The following is a 22,250-nucleotide window of genomic DNA, read 5'->3' on the forward strand; positions in this document are numbered from 1 at the left end:
CGCCCCACAGCCCCATCCCCATCCACTCCTCCTTGTCTCCATTCAGAAAGGGGCAGGCCTCCCATGGACTCAAACAAAGCATGGCACATCAAGTTGAGGTAGGTGCCAGCTCCTCCCCCTGCATAAAGGCTGAGCAAGGTAATCCAGCATGGGGAACATGTTCCTAAAAGCTAGCTAAGTGCCAGGGACAGATCCTGATCTCACTGCTAGGAGCCTCACAAACAGACCAAGCTACACAACTGTCACATACATGCAGAGGGCCTGGGTTGGTCCCATGCAGAACCCACAGAAACAGCTGACCTGAGCTCATGAGACCACAGCAACTCTTATAAAGAAAACATTTAACTGGGGCAGGCTTACAGTTTCAGAGGTTTAGTCTATTATCATCATGGTAGGGAGCATGGCAGCATGCAGGCAGACATGATGCTGACTACATCTTGGCTTGTAGGCAACAGAAAGTCGACTGACTCACTGGGTGGTATCCTGAGCATAGGAAACCTCAAAGCCTGACCCTACAGTGACACACTTCTCCCAAAAAGGCCATACCCAATCCAACAAAGGCACACCTCCTAATAGTGCCACTTCCTGTGAGATTATAGGGGCCAATTACAGTCAAACTACCACACATGGTGAGGGTTTTCCTAACTCCATCCACCTACCCTGACAAGGCTTTTTCAACTGAACACCCAACCACCACATCCATGCTTGCCAAAGTGTTACTTTTCTCTGTGTGTATGTACATTTGTGTCCATGTCCATGTATGTATGCATGTTGATGCAAAGTGTCTTCTTTGATCACTCCATACCTTATATTTTGAGGCAAGATCTCTCACTGAATGTGGAGCTCACCAATTCAGTGAGGATGGCAGTCAGCAACATCCTGTCTCTATGCTCCCAGGGTGGGAGTACAGGTAGGCACCACCATGCCTGGATTTTTGTGGTGGTTCTGGGGTTCCAAACTCAGGTCTTTGTGTTTGCAAAGCAAGCAATCCCTCCCCAAGCCTCCAAATGTTAAGTTTTTATCAGCATTCATAAGTTATAACCAAGAAGTACAGCAAGAATTAGGAGTTCACTTACTATAATCTAAAAGCAAGAAATGCTAGGACAAACCTAGAATTTTATAAAATAGGATTAACAACTGCTGCTTTGGGAGGAACTACCCTAGAAAAGCTTTTGGTTAGAAATAAAAAAAAGTTCTGAATCTACCAGGGAATGGAGGTACTGCCAGATTTGTAGGAGGTGGGTAGGTAGGAGAATGTAGCCAGGTTATTTTTGTTTTAAACTGGGCCAAACATCAAGAATAGCTTAGGCCAGTCTATAGGTATAATATGATTTTCTAACTGTTTAAGTTATGTAACTTAAATCCAAGATTGCCTCTCTCCAAAGTTAATAATAAACAAAAGCCCCTTTCAGTCAAATGTTCTACCTAGTTTGACCCCGAGACACCCACAAACAGGGTGTTGAACTTAGAAGTCAGCCATCTTACCTACCACAGCCAACTGGCCAGTGTGAGGAGTTTGGCACTCTTTGGGTTTAGAATATCATCTTGGGTTTGATCATAAGAAAACCTTGGATTAGTGTCTACACCTTCTAAGATGCTGGGATGGTTAATCTTCATTGTCAACCTGACCAGATTTGGGATCTTCATGAAAATACACTTCTGGGTATGTCTAGAGGGAATTTCCAGGAAGGTTGGAGCTAGAAGGGAAGAGCCACCAGGAATTAGACAGCACCATCCCATAGGGTAAGGTTCCAGAATGAACGACAATGAAAGTGCAAGTCTGGATACGAGCAGGCATCCCTGCTTCTTGACTAGGGACACCATGTGACCAGCTGTTTCATGCTACGACTACCTTGGCCTCCACACCACGAGGACTCTACCTCAAACCGTGGGCCAAATCAAACCCTTTCTTCCCTAAACTATGTTTTTTCACAGATGTTTTGTCACAGTAACTAAGCAACTACAACAGGTCCACAAGAGATCCACATGAGGCAGCAAAGCCTTAGGTGAGCATGGGAGTGAATGGATTCTACTGAAGGTGCACATCAGATGCATCATCTTGCTTTCCAACCCCCAACCCTTGGAAAACACATTATCAATAGTGTTTCATGTCCCGACCAGGTGTGCCTCCACCTCATGCTTTAGTTTGCTGTGATCAACCCATGACAAAAACCAACTCAGGGAAGAAAGAGTTTATTTGGCCTCCACATCCCCATCACAACCTGCCATTGAGAGAAGTCAGTACAGGAACTCAAGGCTAGGAGTATGAATATGAGGAATGGGAGCATGCTGCCTACTGGCTTGCTCCTCAGGCAGCTTACCTTCGTATTCAACCCAGGACCCCAGCACAGAGATGGCACCAACCCACACAGGGCGAGGTCTTCCCATATCAATCACTGATCAAGAAAGAGCCCGACACACTTGGCTGCAGGCCAGTATGCAATGGGGCCAGTTCTTCCCCTAGCACTCCTCTTCCTAGATTATTCTAGCTTGTGCCAGGTTGACCAAAACTAGCCAGCACACCCCACAGCCAAGCTGTTCCCACCTGCGGCCATGAAAACCACCTCCCGCCAAAGGCTCTCATTGCTTTACCTGACTTCTCCAAGGGGCCTGCCATACTTGCTTCCCCTCATGATGAGAGCCTGGGGATAGCTACTCTCCGGACACCAGACACTGGTGTCCTGGGGTCTCCTCTGGGCTTCCATTGTTTCATCTCCCCTCTCAACCTGGCTTGTCACCAGTGAGACCTGTCATCAGCACACCTAGGACTCATGAGGTATCAGAAGTCATGAGCTAAATTCTGCTATTCAAATTCACTTTTGTTTCATTATAAACAGCTCCATTACCAAGTAATTCTCAGGGTTATGAAATACAGTTCCCTGATAGAATTAAAATGCAGACTCTCATAACTTTTCCAATTTCACCCTGCACACATATTAATTTAATATATTTATATTCAACAGAGTCATTTATTAAGGTTTTAATTGGCTTCAAACTTTCCCATCTAAAGATGCTAAATGAATTCCAGATATAATAAAAAATTTCCTTGTTATCCACAGCATAAATCATACTTCCATCAGGACTGACTGGAAGATCCGTTACAAAGTGTTATGGGAAAATCATTCTCTTACATTCCAGGTCAGCATAGGAAATGACTTTTTTTTTTTCTAGAAACTATTACACCCTCACCTTCTCACATCCTAAAGCGGGTACTTCCTATATGTCTAAACCCCGACATGTGTCCATCTGTGGACCAATGCCCAGGGACATGTGGCTGTGTCTTTCAGCCACCTGTTTATGGTAAAATACTGACATTTGTTTTTATTTCATGTGTATGAGGTGTTGGGCCTGCATGTATGCATGCACAACATGTGTGTGCAGTGCCCACAGAGGCCAGAACAGGGCCTCAGATGCCCTAATCCTGGAATTCCAGACAGTGGTAAGCCACCATATGGATGCTGAGAACTGAACCCCAGTCCTTTGTATGAGCAGCAAGTGCCCTTAACTTCTGAACCATTTCTCCAGCCCATCCTCTACCCTTCCTAATGGACATTCTCATCTTTTTTCAAATAACAAAAACAAAAATGTTTTCATATGAATTAAAGAAGAAAAAAGAAATCTGTTTTGCATTAAAAGATAAAAGTCTAGAATGAATATTCTTTACCTAATTTTCATTACATAGAAGAATGTAGCTTTTAGCCAGATTTGTTTTTCTTGAAGATTCCCTCCCTAAAATTCTTTTTAAAATATAATCAATTTAAAGTAAATATGGCTGGCAGCTCTGGCATGCCATTTGAATTGGTTTATATCGGATTTCTCCAAAGCTCTATTATTAACCGTGTCTAGTGGTCCTCACCATGTTTCCCAAAATTATTCTCCTTTATTGTGAGGTACTTCCCAGTGTGTTCTGCTACACTTCTCTTCAGGAGGTCCCCTCTGACATGCTTCCCTGAAAATATTATGGGGGAAATTTGATACTGAAAATGCGTTCATGGTGGGGCGGATGGAGGCATCTGCAGGAGAGGGTCTCACAGCGAGGCTAGTCGTACAGTCTGTGTCTTGCTGAAACCATTTTTTCTTTGTTTTTCAGAAATGGCTTGGTGTCACAAACCCTCTGGAAAGGACAAAAAGTTTTGGTAATTCTTCATGTCCAGGGAATTACCTGCAACTCTCTTATGTTTGGGTCTGTGCTACTGTATGAACAAGAGCAACATACAACCCACAGAAGGAAGGGCCAGGGAGGCACTCGGAGAAGCCCATGGAGGAACTTCGTTACTGCGAGTTGGTCCCTATCTCCAAAGCCTTCAGTGCATCGTCCTTTATGGGCCGAAGCATGGCATATTGGCAGGCCTGCTGCATTCCTTTCCCCCATTTTTGCCCATTATTCTCTTACATTGAGGATTGGCAGGCTTTCCCAGGAAAGAGCCAGACAGTAAATATTAGACTTTGCAAGCCATTTGGTCTCTGTCACAACTCCCCGGCTCTGCCGTTGCTACAGGAAAGCAGTCAAAGACATAAACAAATGGCTGGTGGCTGTGTGCCAACAAAACTAAATTTAAGCACACTACAGTGTGCATTCCATGACACTCTCCTTCTTTAATTTTTTTTTTTTATTTTAAAAATGTTCTCTCTATTTTTAAGTCTTCAAGTGCAATCTGCTGACCTAACTGGCTTGTGGACTGTCATGTATCTGCCCGTTGTCTTTGAGCTCTGCTTGGATGTCCAGTTCACCATCCTTTTGGGGCAGAGCATCTCCCATTTGGCTACTGATATCTGCGTAAGCCTCCCTCCTCGGACACTCTCTCCTCCTTCAGCTGTTTCGCAATTAATTAATCACATCCTATCTGCTAGCATATCTTTAGGTAGTGATCCATTTTCTATGTCTTTAGTTTATTTTTAGTTTGTGGCCTTAACTTCTCAAGCAGATTGCAAACTTCCTATTATTATTATTATTGTTGTTGTTGTTGTTGTTATTATTATTATTATTATTATTATTATGCATTCTTAAGCTCTCTGAGTCCCCAGGGAGGAGACATTATTCCTTATATGTTCATAATATCGATCTGATTCATTCAGCTCTGGGGAGAGCACAAAGAATGCCTAATGACAAGATGTTAGTATACATAAACCTTAAAACTAAGAAATGGATCATCTGCCATTCTGGACGCCACTAAGGGTTTCAAGTGAGGAGTCTGCAGGTGGGACCAGTTCTTCTCTTGTACACTAAGCTATAAGTTCATTAGGAATAGCTCTGGAAGCTATATGCTGGATCATCCTCAGTTTTTATTTTTCAATCAGCAAGGTGATGAGTTGGATTAGATGGAGTATGCAGTCTTGTATTTATGACAGGCATGGGCTGCAATTCCCCCCTGTGGTCTCTGCACTTGATTAAGAAATCAACAGGGTTGATGCTTATTTCTATCATGATGTTTACATGTATGCCTGTGTGGACTTATGAACACATGTGTGCAGGTACCAGTAAGGCTGAAGATCCCCTACTGCTGCACATGCAGATGGTTATGGATGTCTGCTGCAGACTGCTGGACATGCAGATGGTTGTGGATGTCTGCTGCAGACTGCTGGACATGCAGATGGTTGTGGATGTCTGCTGCAGACTGCTGGACATGCAGATGGTTGTGGATGTCTGCTGCAGACTGCTGGACATGCAGATGGTTGTGGATGTCTGCTGCAGACTGCTGGACATGCAGATGGTTGTGGATGTGTGCTACAGCATGGGTGCTGGGAATGGAACCCAGGTCCTCTGGAAGAGCAGTATAACTGCTCTTAGCCTGCGCCATCTCTCCAGCCCTATCATGACTGTTTAAAGCACCCACAGCATGCTTTTATCAGTATAGTGCAATGAGTTTATCTGATCCTCAAGATAAATGGCTCCATGATTTAAGCTGTGATCATCAGTTTTTTACTGTCCATGTTTTATCTTCATTAAGGGAAAATGAAGAGAATCTTGTGTATAAATCTATTTTGTCTGATAGATGAAGAGACCCAGATTTTCAAAATAATTAAACATTTAAATTTCTGAACTTGCAGCTTTACTGACACCTTTATAATGAAGAAATAGGGAGAAGTCACATACTAAATAATAGCGCATTCTAACAGATTACTTTGCCCCTCCAAGTGGCGAGTTCAGCAGTATCTAGAGCAAGCATTGGATCTGAATAGACAAGGTCTGTTTTATTCTTTTTCACAAGCTTACACTGTAAAATAGCTATTTACATCTGACTCTGTTTGTGAATGGTAATGAAATCTTGTTTAGAAGCAGGTGACAGACAGTGAATTGCCCCTTACCCTCCATGCCAGTTTGTCTGTATTTTCAAGGGAAATACGCTCATTAATATGGCCTCTGGATGAAAACCTTAAGTTATGAAGAACTCTCATTTGTCTCCGTAAAGTACAAGGTGTAACATGTCTCACCTGCTATTTGCTTTTCCTGCTGTTTTTGGTGTTATTACTTCATTTACCCTTTCATTTTTTTATAACAATCTTTCCCCCATTCCACTTTAAATTTAACAAGAAAAATAAATGCCATGGGGATATTTTACCTTGAGAAAGTACTCATGTGGCTCACATATTTGTCTGAATAAAATGCAAATACTCAAAGTGATTGACAAGACTTATGAAGAGTGTGAAATTTTATCCTAAAGCAGTTCCTCATAGGCAGAGTCAGCACTCACGCCTGTCTCTGAGACTCTGCACCACAAAGTGATGTGAAAAGTCTGGCTCATGGTAGGTTATGTTTGGGAAAAACTCTAGGGAAGCCAAACCTTTCTTAATAGTCAACTGCCCTTCTGATGGTAACACCTTTCTTCTCCCAAGGCTGCCAACTGTATAAACATCCTTCAAAACATAAAATGCACAACAGAGGCACTCTGTCCCTCTGTCTACAGACATGTGGAGACACTGGAAACTGATCTGGTTCTGTCTCTCACTGAGCCACACTCCTGGTACACACCATTAGAAATTGTGATTAATGTAGTGTTTTGTTCACACACTTAATAAATTTAGTCAAGTGGAAAATCACATAAAAGATGTTTGCAAATACATGCTGAATGAATACAAGCTGCATCAATTTTTCATTAAGTCAAATCTTTAAAAAATAACAATTAATTTTAAACTATTTCCAAATTTGATATTATTTCTCCCTCAGCTCTAGCATTATATTCCACTAAAATGCTCTGTGCACTAAAATGAAATAATTACCCACTGACTCTAAGTATCCTTTATTTTCTCTCCATTTTCTTCTGTGCCCCTCCCCCACCTGCACTGCTAGTCTCGTGCTCAGAGACTGTGTAAATTAGTCTTACGTGGCGGTATGGACAATGGTGATGGAAAGACTGATAAACAGCCAACTCTCTTTTTCACATTATGGGTGCTCAGATTTCCCAAATAGCATTTTTTCTTTCTTAGTTACACTTTTTTTAAGCATCCTTCTTATTTTCAGAACATTAAAAAACCCAAGCACCTTTCCCAGGAGGGGACCAGAGAATGTGAAAAGCAGTGGGCCCTCATCCACCAGCTTGTTCCCGTCTCAAAGGACACAAAGCTAATACCCTTAGCTGCTACAGGAGTGTTCAGCCCATCCTAACTGACCCCCTGGGTTCTTCTGTTTTAGACAGGATGGCACTGGCCAGATCCATCTTGGAATGAAGAAAACCTTCTTATTGGAGGAGGGATGTTGTGGCTTCCTTAGAACCCAGCTCCAGAGTGTCTGATCATGCTAGCATATCCCCCTCTGACTAACCTGAAATTCCTCTTGCACAAATTAAAGCCTATTTGTTACACATAATTCATTTTCCACTTTCTCATCAGCCCCACAAGCCACTTGGTTTTGCCACCCTCTCTCAGCACAGCCCCTGTTAAATCTACAGGTTCAGTGCACTGGGCTCTGGATGTGTGTGCCTGGCACTGAGCCTCTGATGTGAGTCACACAAGAGCCACGCTCCATCCCCTTTGGGAGTAAGCTTCCTCCTTTTCTCGGCCGGGGACCAGAGTGATTTCACTGAACATGTCATGTGTTATGTGCTGTGGGGTCAGATGAAGGGCAATTTCTAGGAAGCAGGTCTATTCAAATGACAGATCAATGTTGGCATTGAGCAGGGACACTCTAAAATGCATCTGAGATGGCATTTCCACAGGGTACTCAGTGCCACAGACTCCATGTGCCCACCAACCGTCTAAATTACAGGCAGGCTGGCATTCCTTCAAGTGCCGCCATTATGAACTAGAAGTTGAGAGGGAAAAAATGAGACTCAGAGAAGGATTTGTTCTGAATGAAAGCAACGACATGCTGCTCAGGGAGATGCCCTGGACCCTTGCAAAGCTTTCTTTCAGCTCTGTCCTTCAGAAAGATGTGCCCAGATCCCATCTGTGCTCAAGACACTTCAAAACCAAAGCTGACTAGGGCAATAACCTATCTATCTCTTAATCTAAAATGGGAGTGGTGTGGCAGAGAACATACAGAAGAACTAAATTGTGAACCCCGAATGCCTCTCTAGCACCTCTTTGGTTACTGCCTTAACACCACCTTCTCCATCACCAAACAAACATCCAGTTCTTTTAATGTTTAGGTTACCTGGGTCCTCACCACCATCCAGCCATTTGACTGGCTCTGGTCAACTCCCGAGAGTGCTGGGTGTCTCTGTCAGCACACCCTCAGTGCATGCAAATTATTGCATGTCTTACAAATGGGTACTGAGCAATTCCACAAAGTGCTCTGTCAACATGAGAGTTAGTAACATGGTCAACCAAATAGTACATCAGACCAACCTAAGTAATTATATACTTGTTAGATGCCCGATTGTGTTCTATGAGAGTGTCTCATGCTTATGTAGGTCATGGGTTCTTTGTGGGAAGGAAGCAGGAATGCTTAGCATAATGCCACATGTCATCAGATCTGATGGGACTCAGGAAGGTCTTAAGCTAGGAAATGTTGTATGTTAACATATGCAAAATCAGTACCTTGGTTGCATCCCGTTTTCCATGTCCTGTTATGTTAATGCTTTAGAACAGTACACTTTTCCTAATGGTTAATGTATCATTTCAATAATCAAAAATAAATAAACACAAAAGCCATTCATTTTAAGTGTACAGTCACTAGGGATGCAACTCAACTACTAGTTTTGGCCAGGGGGTTGGGGGAAGAAAGAATGCGTGTAATAATTTTTTTGTTTATTCTGAGACAGTTCATGTACATGTAACATATTCTGATCAGGCCTACCCTTCCCCTCTCACTCCTTGTGGAAGCTGCTTCTTCCACTGTCCCCTTCTGCTTTCATATAGATGATATAGATACAGATAGAGATAGAGATATTACTGAGTTTAATTAGGGTTGCTTACATGGGCATGGGTGTGGGGCCATCCACAGAGAATGGGCAACCTACCATTTGCCACACTCTCAAAGAAAAATTACTGCCTTTCCACCAGGATCCATCAACTGCCAATAGCTGGGGGTGGGGGCTTTGTAGGCCCCCCTCCCTCCATGCTGGTTGTGTGAGTGCCTGATCTTACGCTGGTCTTACACAGACAACCCTGGCTACTGTGAATTCCCGAATTCAGCAGCAGGTGCTAAAAGCCAGCATTTCATAGATTCCTTTCTATCCTCCATTTCAACCCCTTCCTGGGCCCTGGAGAGGGTGGTGGTGCTGACACGGTTGTCCTATTTAGATGCATGGGCTGCTGCTCAGAACGGGAATGCTTTATTAAGGTGGTCGTCCAGCTAGGCATGGAAGCTCATGGTCACAATCACTCAAGATGCTGAGGCAGGTGGGTCACAAGTGCAATGCCAATATAGGCTACATTATGACCCCTGCCTCAAATAAAAAGGCGACCTCAAAGCAGCGTATGATTGAGCATCTGTGCAGACCACCGGCCCTGAAGGGATTCTTCAGATGGTGTGGCATCCATCAGGAGGCCCTTGGGAGACCGCAACTGCTTTTAACACTGCTCAAGTCCACGAATTTTATATCATTTTACTGTAGTATAGATATGTATAGAACTGAAGACACCTAGCAAAAAAGAAAAAAAATGCCTAAGAAAAAGAAAAGCAACTTAGAATCTACTCTCATAAAGTTTACTTCTGTCAGAGAACATTTTTCATTCTGCTCTCACACTCAAGAGTATCCATGTGTGTTAGGACTCCCCTCAAGCCTGTCTAACTCGTTTCCCAGCAAATTTCATCCCTAGAAGGAACTCTCCCCAGCACCCTCATTGCCTCCCTGGGCTTTCAGGGGCCACATTATTTCTTATGCTCTTCAGAGAAGCCTCCCCTATCCAGACTCCCAGGCATCAGCCGAACCACGGTTGTGTGCAGAGGCACCAAGTGTAAAAACAAATATGACACTGTGCTGCCCTGACAAAGGGGGATTGTCCTTCTTCCCCAACAGATCCTTGCTAATTAAAGAGGCCCGATGCTCTGAAGAAAGCAGGTGCCTTACACACCCTCTTCCCACTCTCTTCGACGCTGTGTCGTGCTCACTGCAGTCAGGAGAAAACACCGTTTCTAGCCTGCTTTGGTCTCTGTGGTAGAAGAAAATTTAGTAGCATCCTAAAAGGAATAAAAATTTCCTGATTGAAGAAGCATGACTTTCTTCCTTTTAAAAGCTGCCTGTGAGGGAAATGGTGAGAAAGAAGGCTCCCTTCCCCACCATCTCTGAGCCCCAGCACACCATCTTTTACAAGTGGCCTCTTGTTAATTTTGACCATACTGGTAAACCATCTCTGACATTCCATTTTCAAAAAATCTGGCTGGGCTCCAAGGAGAGCTGAGAGATCATTTCACGGTAGGCACAGCAGCGACAATGTCTTCACTTCTGAATCTACTTCAGGTGGACATTTCACACAGACCAGCAGAAGTGGGGTGGCGCACAGGAACCTACCATATTCTGTCTGGGGTCACAGTGGCCCTACAGGGCTTACAGAGAGAGCATTTTCTGTTTCCCTGAGTTCATCCTGGGAATTTGGTAATGAACCTCGTGTCTAGAGCATCTCATAGTGACATGTATCTACACCACACAACAATAGTTAGCAGCCTTCCACACCATCTCTAATTTCTTTCCAATTTTTGGTGTATTCTGCTTGTTCAACCAGAGGCAACCCATCCCAGGTTAAGCTAGGGCAAAAGTAACAGCCATGACCATCCTCCCTCAAACTCTGGAATATCCCATCTGTGTTCTGTCACTCAGCCTTCACAGCAAGCTGCTCATCACACAGCTATTAAGTGTTAAAGCATGTCGCAAGTCTGTTCCTCGTGGCCTAACCAAGGGCCAGTAAACTCTCTCTGAAACGTGCCAAACAGTAAATAGTTTAGGCTCTGCAGGCCATGTGGTCTCTGGCATAAACAATGACCTCTGTGTGGTAATGGGGCAGCAACCACAGAAAACGTGTTAATGACCGGATTTCCAGTCAGGCCTTATTCCTCATTAAGACAATGTGCTGGGTCTGTCTGGTGGACTCTTACTGGTAAACTTCTGCTCAAAATCACCATACATTTCATAAGGTAAGAGACAAAAGACAGTTATAACTTTTCCAAATAGAAAAAGAAGTATTAATAGGATCATCAAGAGGCTCCATAGGAAAAGGCACCTGCCATGGGCTTAGTTTAATCCTGAATTCAATCCTCAGGACCCATGTAGAAGAAGGAGAGAAACAACTTCTATAAGTATTCTTTTACTTAGACACACACACACACACACACACACACACACACACACACACACACACGGGAGTTGGTAGAGCAGTTACCTAGAATGCACAAAGCCTTGACTTCGATCCCTACCTCTGCTTATACCAAATGTGGTGGGGTGGTGCACACCTGTAATTCCAGCACTTGAGAAGTAGATGCAGGTGGATCAAATTCAAGGTCATTCTCAGCTACATAGAAAATTCTAGGCCAGCCTGAGATATATGAGACCTGTCCCAAGTCTGTGGGAGAGGAAGGCTATTAGTGGAGCCTTAAAGCAGAGGAAGAGGTTGTTCCACTCAGGAGAGGTGCCTATGTGTCAGGATAACAGGAAAGAGAGGGCTTCCTTTCAGCAAAGCATCTTGGATCAAACCTGGATTTCACAGAAATTAGGAATGGTTATGGTTTTTGTGGGCAGAAGGCATTCTGAAAACAGGCATAATTATTTATTCTTCCATACGATGACCACAGGAAGCAGCACCATGAAGGCCAAACACTGAATCATAATGAGTGAGTGTTCTTAGTGTTCCAGTGCAGATGAGCTGAAGACAAGGTGGACCCCTGAACTGAGGAGGAGTAAACACAATCTACCACAGACAACATGGAGGTAAGGAATCATCAACTGTGAACATCACACTCCTGGACTGTATGGTAGATCTCATTATTGTTTTGCTCATGATCTGCTATTCAGGAGTTCTGGGCAAGATTGGTCAGATGCTTCTGTTCATTTAGGGATAGGTTCTCTGTAAGTAGGCAGGTGGCTTCCCCATGGCCAGGTGTTCCCAGAGTAATCAGCTTGATGACCGGCCCCAGAGAAGGAGCACGGCCACTGGAAGAGAGAAGGTTGGGGTAACTTGTGAGGTCAGGCATGGAAGACACATCACACCACTTCTGCCTCATCTCACTGGTCCCAGCCAGACCAAGGCATCTCAAATGGAGAAACAGGAGAATAACTCCACCTCTTGATGGAGAAGGGGCAAGAGCCCACTGCTGAAGAACCTTCTAGATGCAAAGAACTGTGTTGTCTTCTCCAGATGCATAGCTAATACAGCAGTTCAGCATAAGATATAAGCTACAGCCAGTGGAACATCTAGGGACAGGCAGAGAAAAACCAAAAACCACTTCCGAAGCCCCGGCCTATGGGAATCACAGAGCAAACAAAGATTGTAGCAATGGACTTAGAATGGAAAACCACATAGGAAAACAGGATGTAGGCACAACATGTCACACAGGACTCTGCGACCTGAAACAACAGAGGAGAAGCCTTAGAAGCAAACATGTAGAAAACACGCGAAGGGCTAAAACTGGAAGCAGAAGGCACAAGACAAGAGCTGTATAGTATAAAAACCCGAGGGCCTGGGGGTGTTGCTCAGTTGGTAGAGTTCTCGCCTAGCATGCCTGAAGTACTGGCTTCAGTCTCCAGCACCACAAAAACTGGCTGATAGAGCATGCCTGTAATTCCAGCACTCAGGAGATGGAGGCGGGAGGGTTGGGGGTTTAAAGCCAGCCTGGGACATAGGAGATCTGCTCACAAACAAACATTAAAGAAACATGTCTGTTTAGTAAGAAATGGTAAAAATAATATTAATTGTCATAAACATGTCAACATAGCCAAAAGAGAAGAAAATGTAAGACATACCAAGGAAATAATTTCAGCCAAAGGAAAAGTTATTAACAATATTAAATATTAAACAGATAAAAGTGAAGGTTAAACCAAGACCAACTAGCACACTCCTAACAGAATCCCCAAAGCAGGAGAAGAAAGGGTGAAAAGCCATACCAAAAGGGTAGTAGCTGGGAACCTTCCAGAAGTTCCTAAAGAAAGTCATTAGATAAATGAACCATACCTGTATTAAGCGGGGATAAATCAAATCAGCGCAGCCTAGGGAAAATGTATAATATACTCAACATAAATTACTCTTAAGACACATAAACAACAGGCCTGACTTCTCTGCAGTAACAAGTAAATAGCAGAATACATTCACTAACTAAAATGTGGGCAATACCCAATCATTATTTACAAGAGGACAAAATGAACTTGTGTTGTAAAAGCCAGGAAGCAACGCTGTGAGATGGCGCCACAGGGAAAGTGCATGTGTGCAAGCGTGAGACTTTCCGCATCTCCAGAACCCATGCAAAAGCCAGCTGGGTGTGAAGGCCTCCCATCATCACAGACTGTGAGTGACAGAAGCAGAGAACCCCCAGCAAGCAGCAAGACTCCCTGAGACAGCAACTCTGAGGATCAGTGAAAGCTCCAACCTTCATCTATAAAGTGGAGAGCCAGAGAGGAAGATAACTCAGGCCTCCACACACACATACCCGCACATGTACATGCACCCACATGTAGTTAGAGTTTTCCTGCCTGGCCCACATGGCGCCCAACATGTTGGCAAGAGTTTCCACCTAAAACCTGAGAAAAAAGATTCTAAAACAGAGCCAAAAACAGCTACCTAGTTGTCTCTCTCAAGTTAGCAGCAGCCTGCCGATTTGAGCTACTATGGCAGGTTCCTGGCGTGTGCCTCTGACCTGCAGTGTGGCGGGAATAAGGAGTCTACAAGCGACACTTTACTCTGCTGCATGGTGGACTTAACCTTGGCTAGTTTAAAAAACCAAAAAAGTTTCTGGGCTATGCACTGCTTTGATACAACTGCTTCTGATAGTTGATGGTACACATGGCTCTAGACCCAGAGCTGGCGGTAAACTGTACCACTGCCATGTTGGGAAGCTGAGGTGGGTGGAGCCAGCAGCCACAGTTGAGTTTCAGTCTTACAAAGATGGATATTACACAGAAAATCTGGTTTGTGTTGTCTTTGGGATTTTTAACTACAGAAAAAGATTTGATCGTAAAAGCTGTTGAGTTAAACAAATATGTAAATTTTAAAGGTAACTTGACTTCAAAATTTGGATATAAGGATATGTTGCTTTGGAAAGGAGTCTCTGCTTTTGTTTCCACAGAAAGCCAGAGGCTATGGATTTGTTCCAGATTAAGATACATCAGGTTTGATCAGCCAAGACCACCTGAAAAGTCTCTGATGACACCATGGCCAAGATGATCCAACATCCAGAATGGTTTCAAGGCAACTGGCTCAGAGGTTTACCCTCATGGACTACTCCATAATCCTAAAATTTTCTTTGTGTCCCCATAAGATACAGTGCCCCCCTCCAGCAGGAAGTAGTAAAAAAAAAAAAAAAAAACTACACCCAATTTCCCAAATATATCAAGCTGGCTTTGGAGATGGAATTGGCTCACTCCTTCTCTAAACCCAGGCATATTGCTAAAAAATTAAAATAAAAAAAATAAAAATAAAGGTTAAGAGATTCTTGTGTCCCAAATCAGAAGAGCCCTCTGATATGGGACAGAGAAAAACCAATATTTTTATTTAAATCAGGTTGATTATAAATGTGATCTCTTTCTAAAGAAAAAAAAAAGGACATATGATATAGATATAATAGGATGAAAGGGTAGATTAATGAACCTTTAAAGAACAACAACTTGTTTAAAATGTCTTAGTATAGATTTTAGTCTATTGATACAAACTTAAAGTTAATTTTGTTATTCTGTATAGATATTTCTACTCTCGTTTGAGGTATTATGTTTATGCAATTCATTTAGATTGTAATGGATAATTAAGAAATACAGATCAATTAGTCTTCTTTGATAGTTAAACTTACAATCATGTTAAGTTTTCTAGGTATACATAGATATATTTCAGATAGACAGGTAATCTTCAAACACTTCAAAGGTCTACAGAATATGGCATTTAAAATATTTTTAAAATTTAGACTTTCTGGACAGTGAGACATATCTGCTCCTGGCAGCACTGATTTACTTCAGAGAGGAGGATGGGCATTGAAGACACTTCATATGGAGTTTATCTTCACCTTGGCAAAAATAGCCATTTGGGCAAGAAACTGTTCTTGCCTGGACTGCTTGATCAACTGGACATGCAGGACCCATAGAAAGGTGACCACTAAACTTTTCTTGACAAAATGGTCCTTCAGATTCCTGCTTCACAGAGGAAACTGCCAGACATTCTACAGGACACTGAAAAAAATTGACCAAGTGACTCTAGCCCTGTGGGCTGAAGACAAATGCCCCAACTTTACAAAGGAACATTAGGTGACTGTCCAGGCTGCCAGCTGTCTCTGTCTACCCTGCAAGACTCCTGAAAGTTGCTTGCATCCTTCTCCCGGTTCTCAGGTAATATATCCTTCTGAGGTCTTTGATGTGGCTGAAGACTAGATAGTTATAATTTCCTCAGTTATGATAAAAGATAAGTTAGATATAAAACCTTAGACTCTCAAATATAAAATAGATAGGACATCTTCTTTAATATTATAACTGTAATTCTTACTTGATAATTGCTTTGTTATCTGAAATTTTACTATATAAAAGTTAAAACCTTGCTTTTTGAAAAAAGGAAAGGGGAAGTGCTGTGGGATGTTCTGTATGTCAAATGTGTTGCTCTGATTGGTTAAAATAAATAAAGTGCTGATTGGCCAGTAGCCAGACAAGAAGGATAGAGTAGGCGGGACAAGGAGGAGGAGAATTGTGGGAGGTGGAAGACTGGATGGAGAAGCTGCAAGCTGCCAGCCACCATGACAAGGAAGATGTAAGGCACCTGTAAGCCATGAGTCATGTGGCAATTTATAGATTAATAGAAATGGGCTAAATTAAGATAGAAGAAGTAGATAACAAGAAGCCTGCCATGGCCATACAGTTTGTAAGCAATATAAGTTTCTGTGTGTTTACTTGGTTGGGTCTGAGCGTCTATGGGCCCGACTAGCTCAGTCAGTAGAGCATGAGATTCTTAATCTCAGAGTCATGGGTTCGTGCCCCACGTTGGGCGCCATTTATAGTTAGAGTTTTCCTGCCTGGCCCACAGTCAGGACAAATCTCTCTCACCCACCAGGCCCATAGACGCTCAGACCCAACCAAGTAAACACACAGAAACTTATATTGCTTACAAACTGTATGGCCATGGCAGGCTTCTTGTTATCTACTTCTTCTATCTTAAATTAGCCCATTTCTATTAATCTATAAATTGCCACGTGGCTCATGGCTTACAGGTGCCTTACATCTTCCTTGTCATGGTGGCTGGTGGCTTGCAGCTTCTCCATCCAGTCTTCCACCTCCCACAATTCTCCTCCTCCTTGTCCCGCCTACTCTATCCTTCCTGCCTGGCTACTGGCCAATCAGCACTTTATTTATTTTAACCAATCAGAGCAACACATTTGACATACAGAACATCCCACAGCATCCACATACATGCAAACATACCACACAAATGGAAAATAAACAAACAATCAAAAGTAGTTTGTTGTTGCTCAACTCCGTTAAAACTTGTTTTGTACACAAGGACTTCCATGTAATATGGTTTGATGAGTTTTGACAAATAAATACAACAAGTAACACCCACCATCATCACCATGAAGTTCCCTGTGTGACTCTGAGTCAGTTCCCACCCCACCCAGGACCTCAAGCAACCACTGGTCTGTTCTCTGTCACTGTGAATTACATTTACCTTTTAGAGGTTTTGGGGTTTTTTTGGTGAAATTATACTGCATGTAATCTCTGCCTGTTTTCTCTCACCATGCTTCCTGGCTTTGAGTTCTGTCCATGCCACGTGCATCTCAGCTCATTCCTTTCCATGGCTGAGAAGCAATTCACTGTACAGAAATGAAAACCAGTGTGTGACTATTAATTTCACATGAAAGGATATTTAAGTCAGAAAGTACTTCTGTGGGTTGAGGGGACCACACACAATGATCAGAAGCAAGTTATGATAAATCAAATGTGAGTTTACCTTCATAGTGCAGTGTTCTCCAGATACTAAGAGAGGCAACAGGTAATGCTGTGAGTGTGAGAATGGAACAGAAGGCGGGCAGAGGGATGCTGAGGTGTACAAGAGGATGCTTGTAGAAAGCCTGGGGTGGGATGGGGACCTCTCACAATCCTGTGTGGTGACGCAGCCCTATTGCTAGCTGCGCTGGAGACACTAACACTGTTAGCTGTTTGGTTGATAGTGGTAGACATTAAAACAGAAGCAGGCTGCATTTCCCTTTTTCATGCTACAAAACCAAAAGGACAAAAATAACAAAGAGTCTGAACTGAGTACTCAGCACGCACTCAGTAACACTATGGGTAAGCACATTCCACTCATGGTTTTTCGAATCTACTTCTTTGGTTAGTAAGAGGACACTGAGGCTCAAAAGAAGTGCAGAGGTGAACTAACCAGGATTTAAACCCGGCTCTACCTCTAGCTGTGGTACTTGTCAGTACTAGAACATAAGATTGGCCCTATCACAGATCTGGCCATTAGCTCTACAGGCTTCCCACAGCCGTAGGGCACTCCCGACACCCAGTCGCTCCTAAACCACAGGTGAATCATTCTTATTCACACCGTGGAACAGCCTCAGCTGGGTTATTTCTCAGGCAAAACATCTTGTCTGCAGAGAAACAAGATTTAAAAGAAAAAAAAAATGGTAACAGTCTGCCTGAGGCTGGCCTTGTGATGGACAGGAGAAGCATCAGGGGTCCATGGCCACATATGACAATGAAACGTTTGAGATCAGAGCTGGAGTGAGGTGCAGGGCAGCACATCAAAGCCAGGAGGAGAACCCTGAGGAGAGATGGCTCAAAGTGACCCCAGCTCTAAAGGACCTGAGGCCAGGGGTCTTCCTCTGCCCTACCTGGTCCTCACCACACTATGACAATGAACTAAATTCTTGTGGATACTTCTTGCTGTCTTCTCGAGTCTCTTGTTACCTCTAAATGATCGTGCAGGGAGAGAGAGAGAGAGAGAGAGAGAGAGAGAGAGAGAGAGAGAGAGAGAGAGAGAGAGACAGAGAGAGAGACAGAGAGAGAGACAGAGAGAGAGAGAGTTTTCAAACAAGACAGACTGAAGCCCTTGCTTGGATTGTTTTTTGGTTTGGTTTGGTTTGGGTTTTGTTGTTGTTGTTGTTGTTTGTTTTTTGAGACAGGGTTTCTCTGTGTAGCTTTGCGCCTTTCCTGGAATCACTCTGTAGACCAGGCTGGCCTCAAACTCACAGAGATCTGCCTGCTTCTGCCTCCCAAGTCCTGGGCACCATCACCGCCTAGTTTGTTTGGGTTTTTTAAAAGCTGCAAAAGCTAAACCTGAAAACCTGTAAAAATCTAAATAGCACATTTGTGTGTTACCTCAACAAAACCCACATCATTGAATTCACTTTTCCCATAACCTGAATTATGTTTTAGACAAAAGGACAGAAATGAAGGACTCTTTGGTTTTCTGCAGCCACCTTGCAGCTATCTCCAGGAGATCATGGGATACACCATTGTAGGCCCTGGATATAAAACCTCAAAAGACAAACATTGTTTTAGCATTTGCCAGACCCAGCGTGTCAGCTGCTCCATGTGAGGCCAGGCATGTGGTTGACATTAACTGTTCTGTGACAACAGTGAGTAATGATGACACTTTGGAAGGCTCAGACAAAACTGTCTGTCGGGCTGAGGGAAGTGAGTTCTCCGTTGTGTGTATGCGATGGGACAATGGGCAGTTGTTAAAACACAGCTGACCCGTCAGAATCATAAACAACCCAGCTTCAAATCTCCCTTCTGTCCACTGCTTAGCTCTTGCCTTGAGTTCTGGCCTTCAGTCCTTTTCGTTATAAGATGAGAATTACAAGATTAGCTGTAAGGCAGCTAAGAGGTGCTTGTTAAAGGACAGGTCAGCAGCAGACACAGCACCTAGGACGTAGTGAGCACCTGGCAACTCTGTCTCTATTATTTCCCCAGGTCATTTTCTCAACTGTTTTACCTCTGTGAATAAGATGTAACCATAGCAACCTCAAGGATATTGGCTATTTTTTAAAATCAGATGACTCTAAACACTTAAAACTCCTCATTTCAGACCCAAACACGACTCTCCTCCCATGAGTGATGACATTGAGAACAGCCAAGTGTTCCACTGGACATTTCTATTTCTTTCTTCCCTGAAGAAAGCACTTGTCCTTACTCAAAACAGAAACCAGGTCTAATTAGCATTTTCAAGACGTGATCCTATTCTATACCCTTTCCAATAAAAACCGATACATGTGTAAGAATTATCCTCAGACAGCAAGCCAAAAACAGTCTCAGCTTCAAAGTCAGAAGACAAAAGAGGGAAGAAATGTCCTCTGCCATCACTGCAGGTCAGGTGGAGGCAGCCCCTGGCCTGTGTTGAGAGGTACAAAGGCCTGAAGAGCTCTGCTCCCCACTTCCTCATCTTTTACCCTCACCAGGAAGCTGTATGTGAGGACATGACTACAACGGAATGGCGGCATCTGGACACGCTATGACTGGGTCAAACAAACTGACCAGTTCATTTTCCTCTCTGCATATCACCCCAGCTTCTGCCATAAGTTCTGTTGATGCAGAAGACTCAGCTCTCCTCTTAAAAGGAATAAGAGATAGGTTGTTCTGAAGGCATTTCCAGTGACCATGGAAACACAGATCAGGTTACCCCGACCCATGAAGTGGAAGCAGCTTCATGAAGTTTTGGAGATTACAGAACACAGAGAGCCACAAAGCAAAGCAAGTTTAAAATGATGGGTACACCAGAGAGATAGTTACGACAAGATAGAAGGCACATTTCTACAGGCTTAAGATGCTATCTATGACATCCTTAAGCTTTGGGGTTGGTAAAAGCTAGTGGATCTCAGTTAATGGATCTCAAAGGTTTTAATCTATTAGTTGCAGAAGTTAGTTCCAACCTCAGAAGTGACAAGTAGCCCGAGAAAAGGTAACTAGTCTTTGGACCTGCACCATCTCAATCCCTCCACAGCAACTCCAATCCATAGACACCACTTTCCTCTTCCACAGTCCTTTTAAAAGCCTCAGACTAACACTAAGGGGAACCCGTTCCTGGGGGCCCTTCCTGTTATAGAGGAACACTACCCCCTCCACTTGGGCTCCCCAGGAGTCTATAATAACGTTCTCTAAGATTCACAGTTTGTAATCTGAGAATTTCATTCTTTGAACTCATTAGACAAAATCCCACAAGCTAGAGCTGCCTTGGCGCCATTAAGTTCTCTGGGCCCCCAGATCCCTGAGCTAAACTCACAGATAGCAGAGAAGGCCCCCACTGAACTCAGTGACATCCCAAACTCCCCACCTCAAAAGAATGCTTGGCTGGCTTCTCTCTGCTGCACCTAATTGCTGTCTATGGCTTCATCCCCAAAGATGGAAACCACCTAGTTCAATGGCTTCCACTCCCTCCTCTGTCTCATCAGCATGAAGATCAGCAAAGCTCCGCCACAGCTTCTGTAGAGGGACAACTCTCACAAGACCATGGCAGGAATTAGAACCAGCACTGGTAAATGCTGCCTCGATATCAAAGCAATCAATCAATGATACTAACTTCCTGAAAGGGGTATCATCCAAGAACTCCCCTCAACTTCAGATGAGTCCATTTAAATAATGCTGTGTCTTCCTTGTGGTTTCCAGTCTGCATGTGTGACTACAGAGTACTACTAGGATGCCCGCTTGTGTGCCCTGAGACACAGCGTGTCTGTACTCAGAACTTTCTCTGAAGCTGTATGGGGTGGCCGGAGTGTCCGAGGTGCATCGGAAGAGTCTGTTTTGAGGAGTTGTGGTCCTTCTTTTGCCTTCAACATATAAGACATTTTCACAGCTCATGATTAATTCCCAGGCCCACCTCACTATTAGTGTTTAATCACAACACTGTGGACGCTGCTGCTGTCTCACCAGGGTTCAAGGGCATGTTCTCAGGCCCAGAATTCCTCACTTGTTCTACATAACAGGCATTGATGTCTAAGAAAACAGCCAGATGCAGCCTGGTGATGGGAACCAAGTTCTGCTCCTTGACTCATAAAAACAAGACAAAGAAAACAGAAAAACTTACTTCCACAGATAACTACCCATTTACACAGGTGAGGGATTTGGAGGTCTGTGTTCCTAGTAAAGCAAGGCTTAGGAAGAGACTATATTGGAAAGCATTCCCTCTGCATGTATAGGGAGAATGCTGCAGGATCAATTACAATCATCGGTGGGGGCTTACTAGGGACACAGAACAAGCAGGAAGGAGGAGACAGGTGGGTTGCTGGAGCTCACTGGCCAGCCGCCTAGCCCATGAGTGAGTTTCAGGTTCAGTGAGCCCCTCTATCTGGCTCAGCTTCCTGTCCCATCTGTGAAAACCACCCTGACCAAACAGCTTAGAGGAGGACATGTTTGCTTGGCTCAGAGTTCCAGACTACAGGCTGCCTGGAGAAATCAAGGCAGCAGGAACTTGAAGCAAAGAGCCCCAGCACACCCACAGTCTGAAGCAGACTGCAAGTGATGTCGGCACTGTAGTGCCGAGCTCACTCCTTTTCATCAGTCCAGGTCCTGCTCATGAAACTGTTATCCACCTTCAGGGCAGGCTTCCTACATCAGTTAACACAATTAAGAAAATCCCTAGTGGAGACGCCCACAGACCAAGCCAATATGAGAATTCCTCATTGAGACTCCTTTCCCAAGTCATTCTAGACTGTGTCAAGTAGACAAAACTATTAACCTGTCCCAATAACAACAACA

This window comes from Onychomys torridus, chromosome 6, assembly GCF_903995425.1.
Source record: "Onychomys torridus chromosome 6, mOncTor1.1, whole genome shotgun sequence".
Lineage (NCBI taxonomy): Eukaryota > Metazoa > Chordata > Mammalia > Rodentia > Cricetidae > Onychomys > Onychomys torridus.